The sequence below is a fragment of the Bos grunniens genome, chromosome 7, assembly GCF_055505025.1.
Source record: "Bos grunniens cultivar Pamir isolate PY7600 chromosome 7, Bosgru_T2T1.0, whole genome shotgun sequence".
Taxonomy (NCBI): Eukaryota; Metazoa; Chordata; class Mammalia; order Artiodactyla; family Bovidae; genus Bos; species Bos grunniens.
In genome coordinates, this window is record NC_141171.1 from 73,299,859 (window position 1) to 73,315,256 (window position 15,398).

General features: G+C 39.2%; 1 protein-coding gene across 3 annotated transcripts in view; it reads right to left on the reverse strand.

The window, feature by feature from the left end:
• The window catches only part of GABRB2 (gamma-aminobutyric acid type A receptor subunit beta2), a 444,580-nt gene that overhangs the window by 296,659 nt on the left and 132,523 nt on the right, over window positions 1–15,398 (reverse strand). The window lies entirely within an intron of this gene.

The following is a 15,398-nucleotide window of genomic DNA, read 5'->3' on the forward strand; positions in this document are numbered from 1 at the left end:
TGATAGAAAGGGAGGCCTGGCATGCTGCAGTCCATGGGGTTGCAAAGAGTTGGACATGACTGAGCAACTGAACTGAAGATTGCATTTTATAAGAAAACGTTAATGGACTCAGGCTCTTCCTGATACCTGTGTGACTTTATATATAAAACTCCCACAGATTTGTCTACAGTTCTCAGCTTCTCTCACCCATTGCGTTAATATAACAGAAGTAAAATCTTAGCTCAGACAGAGGGTCTCCGTACCTAATGGAGATTTGATTTAACAATCAAATGAGCAATGGAAATTTTGAGAGCTGGAGTTACCAGACACCTTTTGAAGGAAAACACTTTTTAGCATCACCTCAAATGAATCGATCTTCAGGAGTACAGTGCAAAATGAAATTACTGATGCTCCAAATGGAGGTGAAATTGTTAGATGAGGAAATTACCTGAGCTCTGACACCATGGGGATTCTAATTATATTCATGCACAGTCTCAGAAGCAATAGAACACCACACCCCTTATACTAGAAAAGGCTAGAGTGGGAGAGAAGTCCTTCTTACCAACTGCTTCTCCAGACCTGCACGGGAGGAGAGGTGAGCTTATCAACATAAATAAATGAGTAAAACTGATGTATAAGCAGTGACATTGACAGTCCTAAGGAGTAATTTCTCCATGTCTCTCTCATCAGGTTGGTTTTTAGCGATGGTCAGTGAGAGATGGCCAAAGATAAGTGTAAATTCAGTGTCCAAAATGGAGTTTTCCATAATGTGGGTCACACAATCTGAGGCCTCTCCTGATGCTTTTCTTCCAGGATTGTTTTTCTAGTAGATCCCTGAGTTAGAAAGCCTAGGGTTTACAAGCCTTCTGAGGGCCTATAAAAATTTTTGGAATTCTGAAAAAAGTGCATATTGGATCCAAATTTTAAAAAGTAAACTGCAATGTAGAAATTAAATGTTTAATTAAATGTCTATAAAAATTTAATACTATTCTAATTATACAGATTTAAATTTCATACGGGAAAGGTGCATTTTAATGTGCTTTATATTAATATTATGTGTCGAGGGCCTCCTAAAGTTAAAGGCCTTGGACATATGAAGGTCTTAAAAAGCTCAAGCTGTCTCCAGCCTCAGGCAGAATTACTCTCCCTACTACTATGCAGGTAATGTCAAGTGTGTGTGCATGACTGCTAAGTCAGTTAGTCGTGTCTGACTCTTTGTGACCCTATGGACAGTAGCCAGCAGGCTTCCCTGACCATGGGATTCTCCAGGCAAGAATACTGAAGTGGGTTACCATGCCCTCCTCCAGGGAATCTTCCCGATTCAGGGATCGACCTGCGACTCCTGCATTGCAGACGAGTTCTTTACCACTGAGCCAAAAGTGTAGTGTCTTGCTTGTTTGTTTCTATTTTGGTTTTGATTTTGTTTTTGCCTTTAAGTCCCCTTTGGAAACATCTCCATTTGCTAATTCTACAAGGAACTTTCACTCTTGTGTTTAATTATTCCCCAGGCTCAGTGCATTTACCTAACTTTTATAAACCACTCAGTAATTGATAAATTATAATTGCAGTTCTTATTGATAGCTAATACTGAGTGCTTGCTCCCTAACTGGCTCACTTTCTGCTAACACCAATGATTACTCATTTAATTCTTTGTAGTAGATTTATTATTGAGCAGTATATTATTCAGTGACCTTGCGGTTGAAAGTGACAATAACTGAATTCAAAGTAGCTACAGGAAGTGCCCATTAAAAAACTGGAAACAGAACTGCCTTATGACCCAGCAATCCCACTGCTGGGCATACACACTGAGGAAACCAGAATTGAAAGAAACACGTGTACCCCAATGTTCATCGCAGCACTGTTTATAATAGCCAGGACAAGGAAGCAACCTAGATGTCCATCAGCAGATGAATGGATAAGAAAGCTGTGGTACATATACACAATGGAGTATTACTCAGCCATTAAAAACAATACATTTGAATCAGTTCTAATGAGGTGGATGAAACTGGAGCCTATTATACAGAGTGAAGTAAGCCAGAAAGAAAAACACCAATACAGTAAATGAAACTTAAGGGTGTTCAGCTTTAGCTACAGGTGGATTCAGAGGCTTAAACTACTTCATCTACTGATTCTGTTTTATGAAAGTTGGCTTCATTCTCAGACAGGCTATCTTCCAAAGGGCTTCCCTTGTGGCTTAGCTGGTAAAGAATCTGCCTGCAATGCAGGACGACCTGGGTCTTCTGAAGATGACGATGGGCTGCTCTGGTTTAGCAGCCCTGAGAGTATTAGCAATTTACTCCCTCCACTAAAGTTAGATGGTAGGAGTCAGTGGAGGCTGGGGGACTTGATCACAGTTCTACCTTCAATCTGTCACTTGCTCTGATGGGTGGGCCTGTGTTCACGCCTGGTCCTGAAGCTGGGGTGGTAGTGTAGTGTAGTGTCAGTCACTCAGTCGTGTCCAGCCTTTGAGACTCCATGGGCTGTAGCCCGCCAGGCTCCTCTGTCCCTGGAATTCTTCAGGCAAGAATACTGGAATGGGTAGCCATTCCCTTCTCCAGGGGATCTTCCCAACCCAGGGATCCAACCCGAGTTTCCTGCATTTCCTGTGTTCTTTAACCATCTGAGACACCAGAGAAGCCCAAAGCTTGGGTATACCATATCCAAACCTTGTGGACTGGGGATGGTTCAGGAATAATTATCCAAGGAAAGACGAGGCATGGATGCTGAACAGATAAAAGTCACAGATGTCTACTAAATGTAGGATAGGTGTTACTATGACCATATCTTTTTGATAAATAAATAGTTCCATAGGGACTTGGATCTGACTAGAAGAGGGACCCAGACTCACCATATCTGTCTTACATGAATGTCCTTGCAGCTAGCTGATAAGACTGAATGAATGCATACATCAGTCTAGGACATCTGATTTCTCAGATCCGTGTCAAGAGGGATGGATGAATGATTGCTACTCACATTTCAGCAACTCACATAGTCATCAATGAAACAGTCATCCTCACAATTATTTTAAAATAGTCATAAATACAAGAATCAATGGAAAAATTGAACAAAATTATAGATAAGAATGACTAGAGATAGAAGATTCTTAGTAACTGAAAATTTGGGTAACTGAGACCTATTGTTAAAAATATTGTATGTCAATATCAAATAATTGCATGTGTTCCATGTATACACAGTGAAACCTATCTGTATTAGTTAAGTCAACTTTTGAAAGAGTGAATTCCACAGCAAACTTCTTTGCTATTTAAGCATTTAAATAAAATAATTCCTATCAGATCAGATCAGATCAGATCAGTTGCTCAGTCGTGTCTGACTCTTTGCGACCCCATGAATCACAGCACGCCAGATCTCCCTGTCCATTACCAACTCCCGGAGTTCACTCAGACTCACGTCCATCGAGTCAGTGATGCCATCCAGCCATCTCATCCTCTGTCGTCCCCTTCTCCTCTTGCCCCCAATCCCTCCCAGCATCAGAGTCTTTTCCAATGAGTCAACTCTTCACATGAGGTGGCCAAAGTACTGGAGTTTCAGCTTTAACATCAGTCCTTCCAAAGAAATCCCAGGGCTGATGTCCTTCAGAATGGACTGGTTGGATCTCCTTGGAGTCCAAGGGACTCTCAGGAGTCTTCTCCAACACCACAGTTCAAAAGCATCAATTCTTTGGTGCTCAGCCTTCTTCACAGTCCAACTCTCACATCCATACATGACCACAGGAAAAACCATAGCCTTGACTAGATGAACCTTTGTTGGCAAAGTAATGTCTCTGCTTTTGAATATGCTGTCGAGGTTGGTCATAACTTTGCTTCCAAGGAGTAAGAGTCTTTTAATTTCATGGCTGCAGTCACCATCTGCAGTGATTTTGGAACCCCCAAAAATAGTCTGACACTGTTTCCACTGTTTCCCCATCTATTTCCCATGAAGTGATGGGACCAGATGCCGTGATCTTCGTTTTCTGAATGTTGAGATTTAAGCCAACTTTTTCACTCTTCACTTTCACTTTCATCAAGAGGCTTTTTAGTTCTTCTTCACTTTCTGCCATAAGGGTGGTGTCATCTGCATATCTGAGGTTACTCATATTTCTCCCAGCAATCTTGATTCCAGCTTGTGCTTCTTCCAGCCAGCGTTTCTCATGATGAACTCTGCATATAAGTTAAATAAACAGGGTGACAATATACAGCCTTGACGTACTCCTTTTCCTATTTGGAACCAGTCTGTTGTTCCATGTCCAGTTCTAACTGTTGCTTCTTGACCTGCATACAGATTTCTCAGGAGGCAGGTTAAGTGGTCTGGTACTCCCATCTCTTTCAGAATTTTCCACAGTTTATTGTGATCCACACAGTCAAAGGCTTAGGCATAGTCAATAAAGCAGAAATAGATGCTTTTCTGGAACTCTCTTGCTTTTTTGATGATCCAGCGGATGTTGCAATTTGATCTCTGGTTCCTCTGCCTTTTCTAAAACCAGCTTGAACCTCAGGAAGTTCACGGTTCACATATTGCTGAAGCCTGGCTTGGAGAATTTTGAGCATTACTTTACTAGCATGTGAGATGAGTGCAATTGTGTGGTAGTTTGAGCATTTTTTGGCATTGCCTTTCTTTGGGATTGGAATGAAAACTGACCTTTTCCAGTCCTGTGGCCACTGCTGAGTTTTCCAAATTTGCTGGCATATTGAGTGCAGCACTTTCACAGCATCATCTTTCAGGATTTGGAATAGCTCAACTGGAATTCTATCACCTCCACTAGCTTTGTTCGTAGTGATGCTTTCTAAGGCCCACTTGACTTCACATTCCAGGATGTCTGGCTCTAGGCCAGTGATCACACCATCGTGATTATAATTCCTATACTTATAGTCATAGGATATTTCCTTCCTCATTAGTGTTAACACGTGTGTGTGTGTATGTGTGTGTGTGTGTGTGTTATTCACTCAGTTGTGTCTGACTCTTTGTGACCCCATGGACTATAGCCTGCCAGGCCACTCAGTCCATGGAATTCTCTAGGCAAGAATATTGGAGTGGGTTGCCATTCTCCAGGGAATCTTCCCAACCCAAGGATGGAACCTGGATCTCCCACCTTGCAGGCAGATTCTTTACCATCTGAGCTACCAGGGAAGCCCAGTGTTAACACATAATTTTTCTTAAATATTAAACAAGGGTTAATTTTAATTATTAACTATGACAAGTCATCGCTGATACTAAATGACCTTTCCTGATACTTATAGTCCAACCTTTCTACACCTCACTTAATTTTCACAAAATACTATGAGGTAAGTTCTAATATTATCCCCATTTCACAATATTCTGAAAGTGTCACATTGGGATTAAGAAAAGCTTCTCTTCAGAAAAAGAGGAATGGAGAAAAACTAGTCAAAGTCTATCAGAGTGAAGATTTTCTTTAATTGGAAACTTAAAGAGTAGGTGATAATAACCACTGTTTCCTTCCATTTGTTTTAGCATAATTCTTCCGTAATAGAAACTGCATGAATCATGTTTTGTTCCTATTTCCTGAGAAGATGAATTTAGTTTTAGGTTCAAATAAATGATTAAGAGCTGTGAGTGAAAGTGTTCCTACCGAGGGCTACGTACGGCATGTATTAGTCTAGAGCGTAGCCATCTAGCCGTTGTCTGTAAAATAAAGAAAGACACTTTCAGGCCAGAAAGTCCAACAACCAGTAGCTACCACTATTTACTATTTAAAATGTAACTTAACTGGAGTTTAGACTTAAATCCCTTTGTTTTGGGGGGCCAACGATGTATCAAAACAAGAAGCAAAGAGTACTTTGGAAATCTGGTATGCTCCAGTCATATACTTTATCTAGAAGTTGGCATGTAGATCCTTGATAGTTAAGAGATGATTTTGAATGTTATATAGATACGAAAATCTCAGTTTGATACTAAGATGCCATCGGCATTCTTCTATGACTTGTTACTTACCCATTTTAATTGAAAGGAGTGAGTCTTTAAGATGCAGACCATTCAGATACTCTTTGATTGTTTTAATTGGGGGTACAGTTGCTTTACAATGTTCTGTTAGTTTCTGTACAGCAAAGTGAATCAACCATAGGTATACATATATCCCCCTTTTTTTTTTGATTTCCTGCCCATTTAGGTCACCACAGAGCATTGAGTAGAGTTCCTTGTACTATACAGAAGGTTCTCATTAGTTACCTATTAATATTTTATACATATTAGTGTGTATATGTCAATCCCTATCTCCCAGTTCATCACACCCACCCCTTTTCCCCCTTTAGTGTCCATATGTTTGTGCTCTGTGTCTGTATATTGATTTTGGCCTTGTAAACAGGTTCGTCTGTACCATCTTGCTAGATTCCATATAGGTGTGTTAATATATGATACTTGTTTTTTTCTCTTTCTGACTTCACTCTGAATGACAGTCTCTAGGTCTATTGGTTTTTATCATTATGACTATATTTCATTTTTGGTCAACAGTACTAGAGTTCCATACAAGGCAGTGAAATTACCTTTATTTAATAAAAAACATTTAAGTTAAAGGTGAGTAAATAAAAGAAAATATCGATAAAATAGCAGAGCAGGTGGTATGTGGATTTGACATAAAAATAATGTAGGCGGTGTGCAAACATTTGGCAATCTTTGACTACACAATTTGGGCAGGAACAATCTGCCAAAGTTCTGTAAGAGAAATTGTCATAGTTTAGATTGATGTGTTACTGCTACTGCTAAGTCACTTCAGTCGTGTCCGACTCTGTGTGACCCCAGAGACAGCAGCCCACCAGGCTCCCCCGTCCCTGGGACTCTCCAGGCAAGAACACTGGAGTGGGTTGCCATTTCCTTCTCCAAAGCATGAAAGTGAAAAGTGAAAGGGAAGTCACTCAGTCGTGTCCGACTCTTGGGGACACCATGGACTGCAGCCTACCAGGCTCCACCATCCATGGGATTTTCCGGGCAAGAGTACTAGAGTGGGATGCCATTGCCTTCTCCGAGATTGATGTCAGGGCCTTCTAATTTTAAGGAATCTATGATCATCAGAAATCACTCATGTAAGTGATCAGCATACAGGAAATGCGAGGTGAACCTGAACATCTTTAGACAGCAGGGTTGTCTTTATGACACAGATGTCAAAATCAAATTTGGCACATCAGTGAGTATACTGAGCATCTATTCACGTAGACATGGGCTCAGTTTTGCAGGGAGCAAAAAGATGAATTAGACAAGGTTTCTCCCCTCAAGGAGCTAAATTGTAGCAGGCGAGAATGAGGAAGCTAGCAAAAATGATTAAGCAGTAGAATATTAATGTCACAAGAAAGGCATAAACTTAGAAGAGCATAATCCAAGGAGATTTCAGGAGAAAGAGATCATGGCTGGTTAGAATTAAAGGGAAAGCCTTTGCTGTCAAGATGCTATTCTAAATAAATCTAGAAGGGTAGGTAAAATATTACTGTAGTTATTAGCAGGCAATTGGGGAGTTTGAGGTAAGTTTCTTCATCCACAAATCAGTGTCTGGCTAAAGAGAGATAACTGGCTGGCAAAGGCAGCCACAACGTGGAGAACCTCGATGTCAGAATGAGGATTTCAAATTATGTAGATAGAGGAAGGGTTCCCTGGAATCCAGTCACCCTTTAAACGCTTATCAGCAATGTTATATTTGCCACATCATTTTGAACAAAATCAGCAAACTTTTTTGCAGGCTACTCAATTCTGCAGTAGTAGCATGAAAGCAACCACAGACAAACATAAACAATAAGGGTGAGTCATGGGTTAAGGAGTAATAGAGAACGAAAGGAAAAAATCCTACTGGGAAAATATAGTGAGAGTTTCCCAGGAAAGAAAACAAACAAGCCAACAACCAAGACACTTCACCTATCATGTAAATGGCACTAGTGATTTGAAAGTCTTTTATGTCATTTCTATATTCAAAATGGCTTTCCAGGTGGCTCAGCAGGTAAGGAATCTGCCTGTGATGCAGATTCAATCCCTGGGTGGGGAAGATCCCCAGGAAGAGGGTATGGCAACCCACTCCAGTGTTCTTGCCTAGAGAATTCCATGGACAGAGGAACCTGATGGGCTACAGACCATAGAGTCTCGAAGAGTCCGACACAGCCTGAGCAACTGAACATGAGCATGAGCCCTGTAGTCAAAAGGGCAAGAGAGGATTTGGCAAGTGTGGCATGGCGTCAGAGATAGTTTTAATCTTAGTGCGAAGCTGAGCTGACTTGGGAAAGAAACATGATATCCTAGATGCTTTTAAAATTAAAAGAAACCTAAATGGTAAAATGAATGCCTGCCTATTCTTTTTTCCCTCTCAGGAGCTAGGAGTTCGTGGTCTACAAGGAGCTGTTTGAGACAGGAAAGTACAAATGGGACATTAGAGAAGAAAACCATTGAGATCTTATCTTGACTAAAATGTCATTCTACCAGGAGAGAAAGTTGAGTAACAGAAAATGATATAGTGTTTAAAAAGATTAAATTTAAAAGTTAAAAAAAAAGCAGGTACAGTTAAAATACGTTTTAAAGACAGCAAATCAAATTTGTAGATTTGGGAAGACTCAGTAATCATTGAGATGTTGAGACAATATAAGATTCATGTAAATTTTTATAGATTAAATGAAAAACTTTAAATAAATATCTGGTTTGCAATAGGAATCTCTGGTCTGTAACTTCAAACAAGTTCATTTATTTATTTTCCTGTTATTAAGGTTGTGCAGGAGACATTGCAAATGTTCAGCCCAAATTCCATCAGATCATTTTTGTATTCCAACCCCACACCAAACACACACATATAACATATTTTGAGGGATAAATCTGTGGCTAGTATCTGCATTCAGCCTCTTCATTTTGCTACTCTTGGGCTATAGTGGCAGCCATTGGCCACTGGGAAATACCTGGAAAATTTGCAGCCTCCCAGGGTGCCTCTGAAGTAGGTCTCTTTTCATCCTCAACATTTTTTTTAAGTCTGATGAGGAAATTGAGACAAAGGTCAACTCACTTGCCCAGGTTTATAGGGCAAGTAATGGGAGAGCCAAGACTCACATTCAGTCATTCTGCTTGCAGAGTTAGCAATTCTAACTAGAGCACTGAGCTACCCTGATTTGGGAAGGCCACAATGAAAATGAATGTTGAATCCTTCTGATCATAGTGACTATGCTGTGTTTATTTTGTCTTTAGTAGCAGGGTTAACATTAACAGGAACGCATGTGGAAGCATGAATGGAGGAGAGGGAAGGTGTCGGCAGGTTCAACAAAGTTGTTAGGAAATAACACCAAGAATAAAATATGGCCTGCTTATTTTTTCACCATCACATGCAGTCCTAAAATGTAGTTACATGTTTTTTTCCTTTTTTTTCTCTTATGGTGCAAATCACAGACACGTTCACAAACAAATTCACAACTAAGATGCTTGACTTAGTCTTCACATGCTAGCTTCTTGCGTCTCTGGAGTGGAACAAATCATTTTATGCCACTTCTCACTTCTCATCCCCTTCCACTTCCTTTGAGATTGCAGTTCTGCTTAGGCGACATGATGAATGACAATGCCTTGGGTAGACAGTTTTACTTTTGAACAATCCACAATATTACAGTGCATCAGCAGAGTCTGTCTTGGGTTGTTTTTTGTTTGGGAGCCTATTGACATAAATTCTCTCAAAATATATTTGTATATCCTTTTCCAATGAGGTGGCTTTTCATTTGGATGGAACAAGTGCATATACTGATGTAAGCTAAAGGTGAAGAAAACATCCAAAAGAGGAAAAGATAGACATTTTTCTATTTATCTTCCTTAAATGACATACTGGATTTCGATCATGGAGAAGTAGGGGATTGGCTAATATGAATTCCTATTTCTTTAATTTTTTGGTTACATATTTTGCCACTCACTATTTCACCACTCACTATTTTGACAATTGTAAAATATGAACTTGGTTCAAATACCTGGTTTTATTCTTTATAGCTTTAATTTAACTCCATTCTTCATGTAGGTAAAGTGGATGATAACATTCCTTATTCTGCCCAGGTCACATCTCCTAACATAACCATTTGTAGTAATGTCTGCATTGTGATGAAATCAGTTTCTCTGTCTCTGTCCCTCTTCGTCTATGTGTGTGTGTGTCTTTGTGTGTTTTACATTGCCATTGTTAACCAACTGCCTAAGAACATAATTGTGCTTGCCACTGTGATAAGTACTTAATATGCTTCATTTAAACTTCATATGCGTCTCTGAGGTTGGATTTGACATCTACCATTTTCAGACGGTTGTAAAAAGTTGTAAAAGTTAACGGACTTGCCCAAAGTCACTTGACCAATTAATAATATAATAAAGATTCCAACTCAGGTTAGTCTGCTTCTGTCTTAACCCTATACAAGAACCCAAACAATTAAGATATAGAAATTCTCATATATTAGGGTAAATCAAGATGTAGATTGCCTGTGGTGCTCAGACCTTATGACAAATCTAAATCAAAAGGGTGAAGGTAAAGAAATTTTATTACCAAGGTCAAGAACAGATTGATAATATCAATCATCATGATAGATGAATAAGCATTTATTCTGGTTAGAAGCTTCATAGAGATCAGGGATTTGTGGCCAGGAGTCTGATGTTCTTAGCATCTAGGCTAAGATGCAACTTAACAGAAAGAAGGTAGAGTATATTGTGGGTAGCAGTGGGAAGCATTTTGGCACACAACTACAAACTTAGATAAATGTATATTATAAAGTGGTATTATAAGCTTATAAAAAAAAGTTCTGATAACTTAGGAAAGTTGCAACGTTTGGGTGGTTTTAGCAAATTTATTTAAAGAAAGCAAAGGGACAGAGTATCATGGTTTTGAAAACACCTATTATTTAAATAGTATCTCCTTGATTTGAAAAATGCACATCATTCCTCACCACATTTTAATGCTGTGCATGTGGATTCCAGACACATAAACCACTGAATCTGCCTCTGAGACTGGGAAAGGATAAGGGAAGTGAAAGTCGCTCAGTCATGTCCAATTCTTTGTGGTCCATGGAATTCTCCTGTCCAGAATATTGGAGTGGATAGCTGTCCCCTTCTCCAGGGGATCTTCCCAACCCAGGGATCGAACCCAGGTCTCCCACATTGCAGACAGACTGACCAACTGACCACAAGGGAAGCACAACAATACTGGAGTGGGGAAGAATAAAGAAAATAAAGAAAAAACTAACTATAAAATCTCTGATTAGTGATCTAAAAAGGTCATGTCCAACTCTTTGTGAATCCATGGGCTGTAGCCCATCAGGCTCCTCTATCCATAGAATTCTCTGGGTTCTCATAGAACCCACTGGAGTGGGTTGCCATTTACTTCTCCAGGGGATCTCCTCAACCCAGGGATCAAATGCAGGTCTCCTGCATTGCAAGAAGTTTCTTTACTATCTGAGCCACCAGGGAAGTCCCTTCAAAGCAGAGAGGCTGTTTAAAAATATAAATGTTGCCTTCCTAATATTTTACTTTTGGGAGGATTCTCCATGTAGAATATAATGCATTTGGAATTTAAGGATTTGATTTCTCAGCATTGTCTCATTAAGATTTGACCAAGGAGAAAACTGAGTTCAAAGTGAAGAAACAAGCCATGGAAGGTATTAGTATCAGTGATGAACTTCTGTTGACAGTCATTGGTAGATACCTTTTAGGAAAAACTAGAATTTACATAATCAAATTTCCTTTGCTTAAATCTAAAGTACTATTCTAAGAATTTATGCAGATGATGACTTTATATTTCAGCCAGGCTCATTTTTCCCTCCTGGGGCTTAGGCTCTGTTTTGTTTTGTTTTGTTTTGTTTTTATTCTGCAGTAGTTTACTTGCAGTGTTTTCCTCAACAATTTGAGGAGGTGCAACAAGTGCCTCTAGTCAAATTCTTTTGCTCCAGGCCTTCCAGGTACTCTGTGTTACAGCCCAGAATTGCTTTTGCAACCTCACCTCAATGACTGTCTCTCCTTCACTCTTTCTATTGACTCTGGCCTTTATACCAAGCAGGCTCCTGCCTCTGAGCTTTGCCCTTGCTGCCCTTCTGCCTGCAAGACTTCCTCCAGATCTTCCCATGATGAGCAGCATGTCCAGGTCTCATCTTTCATAGGACCTACTCAGCATGGCCGTCCCTGTAATTCTACAACTCCAGTCAAGCTCTTTCGATCTTATTACTGCCTTTCATGCCCTTCTCTTCTGGACTATGTTCTATAACTTGTTTATTATCTATTTCCCCCTATTAAAATATAGAATTCATGAGATCGTGTCTGTCTTCTTCGACAGAGAATCCAAAGGATCTGACACATAATAGGTCTAAAGTAAAATGGATATTGAATGAATGGCTAACTTTCAGATTTACCCTTCTCCATGGATCTTTCTTCCTTGACTTAATATTGCTTTTTTCTTCCTCAAATCAGAGATAAAGTTGCACATTTTTGAGATCTATTATGTGAGACACTTTGCATATTTTAATCCTTGAAACTACTCATCGAGGTAACTGTTAATATGCCTATGGAAACTGACAAAGCTAAAAATAATCAGAACCAGAATATTAAACAAAAGTCAGGTGATTTCAAAGCTGCTGATTTCATTAAGCTATGTGGATGCCCTTTAGTTCTTTTTCTTCCCTGATTGCTCTTGCTAGGACTTAGTCCTGTGTTGCCTAGGAGTGGTGAGAGTGGACACTCTTGTTTCTGATCTTAAAGGAAAAGCTTTCAACCTTTTCCAGTGAATGTGATGTTAGCTGTGGGCTTGTCACACGTGGATTAAAATGAGGTCCTAGGTGCTCAGTATCCCCCTTTATTACATGCCATCTCCTATGCTTTTTCATTCCAACCTCTCCCCTACTCCAAATTTTGGGTTTTATCCTGTAACCTTGGTATTGTTAGGAGTTCCTTGAATATTATAACTTTCTTTTACATTCTAATAGCAAGGAATATTATGAAAGTCACACTGTAAACATGTTATTGCTTGTTGAAGTAAACTGACTAAATGAATGGATAGATGATAAAAACCAGAAAAAATCCCTTAGAAAATTCTTGAGCATTCACACTGTTATCAGCACTGAATGGAAGCTATGGTCCAAACAAATATGGAGTCTGAACCATCCTTGTATATATTTTAAGGTGAATTACTGTAAGAGAGTAGTATAGTTGTATAGTTTGTATAGTTGTATAGTTTCATAGTATATATGAAAATTAACCAATTATTTTAAAATGTATTGAAAAATCTTAAGAAATTGGCTGAAGTAAAATACCGTGCCCCCTAGATTAACAGATTATATTCCTCTGTCTCAAAATGGACTGGTTACTTTTTGCCTCTAGGGAATTTTCTTGAATTTACATTGATTCTCACTGATTTCATATAAGTAAATGGTTTTCAAAAGACTAGTAGGCCTACATATTGAATTGGGCTTTACTTTTAAGCATCAGTTGAAGACACTGAAGTGAGAAAAATAATTATAGTAGTACCTCTCATCCATAGGTGATCTATTCCAAGACCCCAGTGGATGCCTGAAAGCCATGGATTGTACCACACCCTATATATATTATTTTTTCCTATTCATATATATCTTTAATAAAGTTTATGTTAAGCACAGTAAGAAATTAACAATAATAATTAATAATAAAATAGAACAATTATAACAATATAGTAAAATAAAAGTTATGTGAATGTGGTTTCTCTCTCTCAAAATATCTATTGTACAAATTCAGTGCCTTTTCCATAGTAACTAAGTACTTTATCACACACAGTAGCCATAATTTTTATAGTTCAAGGTGTGATAGTATAAAGTTAGCATGTATTTCTTTTTCTTTCTTCACAATTTCATTGGTAGAAGATGTGTTCTTACAAAAGATCTTGGCAATGTCACATACAACTTTTTTCCTTATTGAGAACTTATACCTTTTCACTTAAAGGAAGCACTTTACAGCTCCTCTTTGGCAAATCTGAATTGCCAGCAATACTACGCTTGTGCCTTGGAGTCATTATTAAGTAAAATAAGGTGACTTGAACACAAGCACTGCAATAGTGTAATGACCCATCTGATAACCAAAGATGGCTAATGGGTGGGATGTGATGGGCAAAGGGATGATTCACATCCAGGACAGCAGAGAGCGGGATGACACGAGATTTCATCACACTACTCAAATGGTGCACAATTTAAGATTTAGGAATTATTTACTTCTGGAATTTTCCATTTAAAATTTTTGGACAGCAGCTGACCACAGGTAACTGCTGAAGGAGAAGCATTGGGTAAGTGGGGACTATTGTATACATAATTTAGATCCTGTAATAAGACTGGGATTTTTAGAAATCAAACCAGTTACTTAAAAACACTCTATGTTCAATGTTTTTACTGAAGACCTACTGAGTGTCAGGTAATTTTAGGCACTAGAAATATGGTGTCAAGCAAGACATTATCCCTTTGTTCAAGGAAGGTACATTTTAGTGGGGAAATCAGTTATTGAATAAATAAGCCAAAATAACAAATTGTGATAATGTGTTTTAAAAAAAGAAGGATAATAGTGAGGAGAACTGACAGGAAGAGGAGGTGGTGAGAAGTCACTAAATACCGTGTGAAAAAAAATCCCATGTTCATTGGAATCTGGAGGTATTATGCAGGCATGGAATGGTAGAAATGGTGTTGGGGTGGAAAGAGGGGAGAGGAGTAGGAAGAGATGAGGCTAGTGGAGAAAACAGCAAGTGTGATGTCCTCCCAATTTGGAGACAGGAAAAAGACTGACTAAGGAGCTCCAGTGTGCTAGCGTACATGAGCAAGTGAGAGAGTAAACGCAGAGAATCAGCCATATTTGGCAGGTAAACCAAGTAAGGTGGAGCTACTGGCAGTGGCTGTTAAAAAGACAGGCATGTCACGTGGATACACAGCCGTCATCATGTGTGTTTTTCAGTGATAGGACTGATTTAATCAGATGCCTCTGTATTCTTTTACAAAGTCCCATGAGTTCACATATTTCTTCACTTACAAAGCTGTTATTAATTGCCTGCAACATGCACGGCACCACACTGTATCTAATGGCATTTGGAAATGAGCCATCATGCCAAAACAGACCTGAGCATTGACAAACTGAATCACAGAATACACTATTTTCACATTAAAAAAAATACTTTGTAGCCAGTAGCCTTGGTTCAGGGTGGGAAAGCTGAATGAATATATGAATGATTCTCAGAATCTGAATGGACCAAGCATCAGGTTGTAAGTCTTGCTCCCTTAGGTTGAATCCTGGCTCAAGTGCCTCCTGAGTGTAGGCAAGTGCATTCTTTTCTTTGAGCCTCAGGTTCCTATTTTGTAAACTGGGGATTGGTCTCCCCTGGTGACTCAGAGGTAAGTTATCTGCCTACAATGCAAGAGACAGGCCAGAGATGCGGGTTTGATCCCTGAGTCAGGAAGATACACTGAAGAAGGGAACAGCAACCCACTCCTGTATTCCTG